This window comes from Arachis ipaensis, chromosome B05 (genome assembly GCF_000816755.2).
Source record: "Arachis ipaensis cultivar K30076 chromosome B05, Araip1.1, whole genome shotgun sequence".
NCBI classification, from domain to species: domain Eukaryota; kingdom Viridiplantae; phylum Streptophyta; class Magnoliopsida; order Fabales; family Fabaceae; genus Arachis; species Arachis ipaensis.
This window is the reverse complement of record NC_029789.2, coordinates 120,432,723-120,441,415: the sequence shown is the minus strand read 5'-3', so window position 1 is coordinate 120,441,415 and position 8,693 is coordinate 120,432,723.

Here is an 8,693-nt window from a genome sequence, read left to right as displayed (position 1 = left end):
CAAGAAATCACAAGATATGATTCTAGAACTTAAAGTTTGAATCTTTCTTAACAAGTAAGTAACAAACTTGAAATTTTTGAATCAAAACATTAATTGATGATGTTATTTTCGAAAATTATGTGATAAAGATAAGAGAAAGATTTTTGAAAAATATTTTTATAGTTTTCGAAAATAAATAAGAAAAATGAAAAAGATTCGATTTTTTTTTTGAAAAAGATTTTGAAAAAGATAGGATTTTTAAATTGAAAATTTGATTTGACTCATAAAAAAAAACAACTAGATTTAAAAATTTTTTAAAAAGTCAAATCTAATTTTCGAAATTTTAAGAGAGAAAAAGGGGAAGATATTTTTTTATTTTTGAATTTTTAATGATGAGAGAGAAAAACATGAAAATGATGCAATGCATGAAAATTTTGGATCAAAACAATGAATGCATGCAAGAATGCTATGAATCTATGAATGAACACCAAGAACACTTTGAAGATCATGATGAACATCAAGAACATATTTTTGAAAATTTTTATATGCAAAGAAAACATGCAAGACACCAAACTTAGAAATCTTTGATGCTTAGACACTATGAATGCAAAAATGCACATGAAAAACAAGAAAAGACACAAAACAAGAAAACATCAAGATCAAACAAGAAGACTTACCAAGAACAACTTGAAGATCATGAAGAACACTATGAATGCATGATTTTTTCGAAAAATGCAAGATGAACATGCAATTGACACCAAACTTGAAATTGACTCAAGACTCAAATAAGAAACACAAAATATTTTTGATTTTTTTATGATTTTCTAAATTTTTTTTGGATTTTTTTCAAAAATTATATATGAAAAAGAAAAAATAAGGATTCCAAAATTTTTAATATGAATTCCAAGAATCTTTGTACTCTTAATAGCCAGTCAAGCTTTAGAAGATATTTATACTTTCCATGTATAGAGCAACTAAGTGTGTGAGAATCAACAAGCTCTTGTGATGATAAGTTGAAACCCCAGTCCAAAAGATTAGACATGGCTTACAGCCAGTCAGGATTCAACAAATCATCATGAAACACTAGAATTCATTCTTAAAAATTCTGAAGAAAAATATATTTTTGAAAACATTGATTTAAATTTTTTTTTTTCGAAAACAGATGAGAAATTTTTGAAAGATTTTTGAAAAATTTTTAAAAATAAAACAAAAAGAAAATTACCTAATCTGAGCAACAAGATGAACCGTCAGTTGTCCAAACTCGAACAATCCCCAGTAACGGCGCCAAAAACTTGGTGCACGAAATTGTGATCTCAGGCAACGGCGCCAAAAACTCTGTACGCACGTCTTAATAAATTGTTTTTCATTCACAACTTCGATACAACTAACCAGCAAGTGCACTGGGTCGTCCAAGTAATAAAACCTTACGTGAGTAAGGGTCGATCCCACGGAGAATGTTGGTATGAAGCAAGCTATGGTCACCTTGTAAATCTCAGTCAGGCGGATATAAAATAGTTATGGAGTTTTCGAAATTTTTGATAAATAAATAGAAAATAAAGATAGAAAAACTTATGTATATCATTGGTGAGAATTTTAGATAAAGATATAGAGATGCTTTCGTCCCTCTGAACTTCTGCTTTCCTGCTGTCTTCATCCAATCAGTCCTACTCCTTTCCATGGCTGGCTTTATGTAAGGACATCACCATTGTCAATGGCTACTTTTCATCCTCTCTGGAAAATGGTCCGATGCGCTGTCACTACATGGCTAATCGTCTGGAGGCATCACCGTGGTCAATGGCTGCATCCTATCCTCTTGTGAAAATAGTCCAAATGCTCTGTCACAGCACGGCTAATCATCTGAGGTTCTCGATCATACTGGAATAGGATTCACCCTCCTTTTGCGTCTGTCACTACGCCCAGCACTCGCGAGTTTGAAGTTCGTCACAGTCATTCAATCCCAGAATCCTACTCGGAATACCACAGACAAGGTTTAGACTTTCCAAATTCTCATGAATGCCGCCATCAATCTAGCTTATACCACGAAGATTCTGATTAAGAGATCCAAGAGATAATCATCCAATCTAAGGTTGAATGGAAGTGGTTGTCAGGCACGCGTTCGTGGGGCAATGATGATGATTGTCACGTTCATCACATTCATGTTGAAGTGCGAATGAATATCTTAGAAGCGAAATAAGCTGAGTTGAATAGAAAAACAGTAGTACTTTGCATTAATTCATGAGGAACAGCAGAGCTCCACACCTTAATCTATGGAGTGTAGAAACTCTACCGTTTGAAAATACATAAGTGATGAAGGTCCAGGCATGGCCGAATGGCCAGCCCCCAAAACGTGATCACAGGATCAAAAATACAATCCAGGATGTCTAATACAATAGTAAAAAGTGCATCACATTCATGTTGAAGTGCGAATGAATATCTTAGAAGCGAAATAAGCTGAGTTGAATAGAAAAACAGTAGTACTTTGCATTAATTCATGAGGAACAGCAGAGCTCCACACCTTAATCTATGGAGTGTAGAAACTCTACCGTTTGAAAATACATAAGTGATGAAGGTCCAGGCATGGCCGAATGGCCAGCCCCCAAAACGTGATCACAGGATCAAAAATACAATCCAGGATGTCTAATACAATAGTAAAAAGTTCTCCCTGGATGTCTACTTTCCAACTCAATTGGAAGTGCGCCATTTTGAGTTTTGTAGCTCTAGAAAATTTACTTTGAGTGCAGGGAGGTCAAAATCCAACAGCATCAGTAGTCCTTCTTCAACCTCTGAATCTGATTTTTGCTCAAGTCCCTCAATTTCAGCCAGAAAATACCTGAAATCACAGAAAAACACACAAACTCATAGTGAAGTCCAGAAATGTGAATTTAACATAAAAACTAATGAAAACATCCCTAAAAGTAACTAGATTCTACTAAAAACCTACTAAAAACAATGCCAAAAAGCGTATAAATTATCCGCTCATCAATTTCTCTAGTGAATGGATCTTGATCTTTACGAGAGTTATCCTCAGGGGTGGTCCGAGTAGCTTTGGCTTTGAGATCGGCCTCGAGTTTTAAAAGTTTATCTTCTAATTCTCGGCGTCGCCTTACCTCTCTTTGTAGATCCTTCCCAACTTCTCGTTGGTGCTGGGTTTCTTTTTCAAGTTGCTTTAAACGATCTTGAAGTGCTTCTATCACCCCTGGATTCGATGAGTTTTTGTCCCTGTTAGATTCCGGGGTATCTTTCAGTGTAGTGTCCGCGTTTTTGTGCGGTGTTCTATCCTCTAAATCCGAATCGTGGTCGTTGTCATGGTCGTCCGCCATGGTGATGGGATGACTTCCAGGTCCCCGGCAATGGCGCTAATGTTCCGAGGGTTACCTGAAACTGTAGGTCGATCTCGGACGAGATCTTCTGTATGGGTCGGAGATGACGTGTCCGGCTGATGGGTGGCGGCCGGAGCTGTCATGTCTGACTTGTTGGACTGGCTGCACTGCTGATCTTTGATCACCGGAAGGTGGGGGGTACCTGCAAGAGACTCCGATGCTTAAGTTAGCATGGGTATTAAACAGGTTTTTATTAGAATCAGAGTATGAGTTATACCTGGGTGCTCCAGTGTATTTATATTGGTGTAGAGTGACCCTTATTAGATAAGATAAGTTAGTTATCTTATCTTATCTTATCTTTGAGTTGAGATCAGCTTATCTTCAAAGGAACCGCCCTTATCTCTATAGGCTTGGACTGCCTTTGGATTTGGGTTGTGTTCCTCTATTTGGATCCCTTACTGGGCTTTCCTGTCGATTTGACCGACCTCTTTGAGAAGAGGTCGGATAGCCTGACCTGAGGAGGTTGGTTGCTTTATTACTGAACATCCCGGATCGGATAGCTCGACCCAGGGTGTGAACAGTAGTCTTTCTGGAAAAATGCAGTTCCAATGTTTAATTCACAATATGCATTAGTTGGAATAGTACAAAGAGAGTACATATTTATAGCTTTAACTAATTCTATAAACTACTAACTATGATTAATTGGAATATTAACTAATTTAATTACTAATTAATAATTAAATTCATGTAAGTCTAATAGTTAAAAGTAATATATTTATGTCTATTTTGCATTTGTCTTTTGTTTTTAATTTATCATCCCAATTTTACAGTTTTGTAGATCAACCAATTAATTTCAGTATTAACTCTTAGTTTTGATGGCTACTATTTTATGCAAAAATTGTATGTTAGTGTAGTTTAATTTATTTTGATATGGAGGACTATTTGAATTAGGGTATGTGAAGTGAATCAAAATTAATGTTTTTTTATTTTTGTTTAAATTTACGTCTATTTTAAATTGTTAAATGCTATAATAGATATTATGTTATTTGGTTTGTTAACTATTGGAATTCATCTATAACAGAAAATCTCACAGGCAAAACAACATCCTCCTGAAAAGTTATGTCTATTAATTTTTTAATATTTTATTAGTTTATATGAATCTTATAAAAAAATTGACTAATTATGTTTTTAATTCACAATAAATTTCTTACTGTTTAGGTTACACAAAATGACAATCCTATCTACATCATTGTCCCAAGTCCCGCAGTTTTGCAGCAAATCTTTAAATTGGATTGCTATGGAAGAAAGTGAGTTTCTTGAATGCTGTGAAAGCATCAAATTTGCTAAGGAGATGGCTTCTGCCTCTATTCTCTTCGTTGCAACACGTATTCAATGTGGCCTCTGACGTTTAGTGTAACAAGATTAATGTTCATTCTTAGCTGATAGCACTCAATGCTCATACCAATATTTGTGAAAATTCTCCCTTCTCACATGTATTTTACACTAGTGCCCCATATTCTACACTAGTATCCCATTCTCTGCTATGGATTCTGCTCTAGAGGTTTGCTATCTTCGTTCTTTGTTATTGAATTTAGTATCATGTAACCATTTAATAATTATCTATAAATTGTTTATTTGAGAACTTGTAGGAGATATATGCACTAAGCGTGAAGTATCTACAAAGGTTTGGGTTTCCATATTTTACAACAGCATCTGACTGGGATGATGATGTTATTTTTTTGGATCTGATGGTAATTTTTAAAGATTAATTATTTGCTAGCACCTACAAGATTGATCATTGAATATAAATCATTATATTTTTTATCTATGTAGACGAGCGTTACAAACAAGCCAGCATGTGAGTTTGAGTAGGCACGTTGAAAATAATTCATCATCATAGAGCGACACATTGCAAATTTTTTTCGTAAGAGAGGATATGTTCGTTCTACAACTGAATCACCAGAAATTCAAGCTGTTATAAAAGATTTTGATCTCAACATGAAGCCATTTTGTAGAGGATATGTTCGCTCTACATGTTATTATGTCCATGTTGAATCTTGTTATTTGTTTTTCCATGAGAATGTGCTATTTTTTGGAAATTCAACATGGACACAATAACATGTCAAATTCTCAAAATTGAAGAATCATAAGAGTGAGATGTCAACTATTTTAAAGACCCTATCAAATAGCATGTAGCATAGTTTCTACTTTTGATTGGCATTTCCTTTTTGGAATGAACATGTCTTGATATAGCTAAAACTAGTTATATACAATTACATTACAAAAGAATAATTATTTAAAAAAACCGAAAAGTTAACCAAAAAGGTACCTACAAATTACAAATTGAGAGGATATCATAGTTTCACATGAAGGAAGAACAAAGTTTTTATCACATTTTTTAGGTCAATCGCAAGTACTTTACAAAAGAAGTTTACCACCAAATATAAAAGAGGCTAGAATAATGATATAACACTATAGCTTCTTCCACCCCCAAAATTCTATTCCTAGTTTGGGCCTTGAAAAAAAAAGTGAAAAGGTCATGATGGAATTGGATGCAGATGAACAAGGTCGAGATAATGGCTCGAACCTGTTTGTGAGATTTTTTGGTCAAGTCACTCGACGAATTAGATTTTGTCCCATATCAATCAAAAGATGGGATAAGATGCCAAAAGATAACACAAAAAGACAGTGAAAATTTATTGAAGTAAGTTGCTTCATTTTGATGTGTATGTTTATTGATTTGTTATCATTTAATTATTGATTTTATTTATGAATTATTTCAAGAATAATTTTGAATTTGATTATGCTGCTAGCGTCAAATGGGCTCTAAGAACCTTAGGTAATAGATGGAAGGCCCATAAGTATTATTTACGAGGACAATACTTCTATCCTAACAAAAGAAAGACATAAATTCTAGCTACAAATTCATCAGACATACCACCTGTTGAATGGACTGCTTTTGTGGACCACTATATGGATCCTAAAACAAAGGTAAATAGTTATTCTATGCTTTTGTGTTTTCTTATTCAATATTGGCTATGGTTATTTGGTAACATTTACTTACTAATTTCTTGTTTTTGAAAATCATAGAAACAATGTTTGCAAAACGCCAGAAATCGTGAGAAGCTTATAGTTTCACATGTCGGTGGAAGTAAAAGCAATGCTAGAAGAGCAATTTAGATGGTAAATTTTTGTTTTTAATTTATTGTGCCTAGTTCTATTATACTATTTACTTATAAAATTATAGTTTATAATAAAATTTGTGAATACCTTTAAAAATCTATTTATTGTATTAGGAGAAACAATTGGAAAGGGTCTGTATGTCGAAGCGAGGTTATTGTATCAACTTTGCTAAAGAAAGATGAGAGTTATGTAAGCAGAGAAGGACAACGATTAGCCATAAGTGTCTGACCCTTTTTTTATATGGCTGTATATTTTTTTTAATGAATTAATTATGTGAATACACTAGTCCAATGCAATAGGCATTTGTTTGTAGGAAAAAATATCATAACATTTGCCTCAAGATTAAGAGCGTGCTGCTACTGAAGGTATTCATTCGAAAGTCTTGACTCATCCAGATGATGCAATTGGAAAAGTCTGTGGTTCTGAGAATGGTAAGCGAGTCCGTGATTTTAGTAATGCTACAATCCCCAGTGATTTTGGTAAGCCAAAGCGCATCTTTGGAGTTGCAAATTGCAGAGGTTCTAGCAATGTATCGCAACAGCATGTCGCAGATTTAGGCTTAGTTTGGTAAAATTTTTATTTTTCAAAAGTAGCTTATAAAAGCTAACTTGTAAAAGATGACTTTTTAAAAGTTGTAGCATTTATGTTTGGTAAATCAAATTAAAAATAGCTTTTAATAAACATAAGCAACAACAATTGCGTTTAGTAAAATAGCTTTTAAAATTTAAAAATACTATAATAGACATAAATGCAAGAATTAAATTTAAAAATTAGTTAACATATGAGGTTATATTAGACTTTTAAATTTTGAAAAGCACATGCCAAGTTTGAAAAACTCTATCTTAGGTGCTTTCAAAAGTACCCCGATCTTTTAAAAGTTGTAAGCACAAGCACATGGTCTTTTTGATTTATCAAAAACAAAATGAGAAGCTTGGGCTTTTAAAAAGTACAAGCACCTCTTCGAAAAGCTTTACCAAACCAAGCCTTAAAGAGGCAACTTCAAGAAGCTAAGGATCAAGTGGCAACTCATCATAGATTTCTACGACAGAAATACGGTGATGAAGTACCTATCTTCTCTGATCATGTGCCACACACTCAGTCGGAATGATGCACACCTCATGCCTTTTAATTTTAGTGTCAATTTCTATCTAGTTTACACTGTTATTAAAGATAATTTTATTTTTTATTGTATAGAATTATAGAACTCGGCTTATTTGTTTTTAGTCTTTATATGAAAATGTATATTTTTACCGTTATTATGTAGTTTGTTAATTTTATTTTAATAATTATTATGGTTGTTTTAATGGTATTTATTATTATAAAATATTCTTAAAATGTTAGTAAATATATATAATAGAAAGAAATATATGCAATTCAATTTGGAAAAAACCTATTTAATTAGTAATTATGGCCGAGAGCTTATTTAAAAAAATATTAATTTTAGCCACGAATTTATGTGTTATTAAATAGTCCATTAATATTAGTCACGGAGAAAAATGTGAAAAAAAATTCGACCGGTCAAAACTTTTTTGTACATGAATTTATTTTGCCACAGAAATAACTGTGGCTAAATAACCCACCAAGATTAGCCACGGAAAAAAATGGAAAAAAAATCTGGCCTGCCACTATTAGTTATGCAAAATAATATGACAGAATTATATATTTTGCTTACATTATTCTCATTTAACCACGGTTTGAAGTGTGGGCAACCATGTCAAAACCGTGACTATTTAAATGTCTTTACAGTCCACAAAATTATAGTTACCAGGCCAAACACTGGCTAGATAAAAATGTGTCACTCTTGTTAACTACAGATCTTACATTTGTTATTAATGTTGTCTTCACCACAATTTTTTTTTTTTACTTTAGCCACAAGTTCATATTTCTGATAGTAGTACTAGTAATATCTAGAAAGCAATGTTTAAAGATGTTTAAATTATGAGACTTAGGGATCTCCGCTTTATTTTTTTGTTTTTGTTTTTTTTTTTATTATTATTTTCATTCCGTCATTAAGAAAATATGCATCAATTTTATCGTTTGCTTTCTAAATTTTATTAGTCCATTTTTTTTATTACACTTGTAGATACACTAGATTAGATAGAAATGAGAAAAAATCCATTTGAAAAAGATCCAGTTGGGATAGCTCTAAGTATAGCAAAAATGGTAGAATATTATTTTAAATGTATCATATATTTGATTAATGTTATTAAT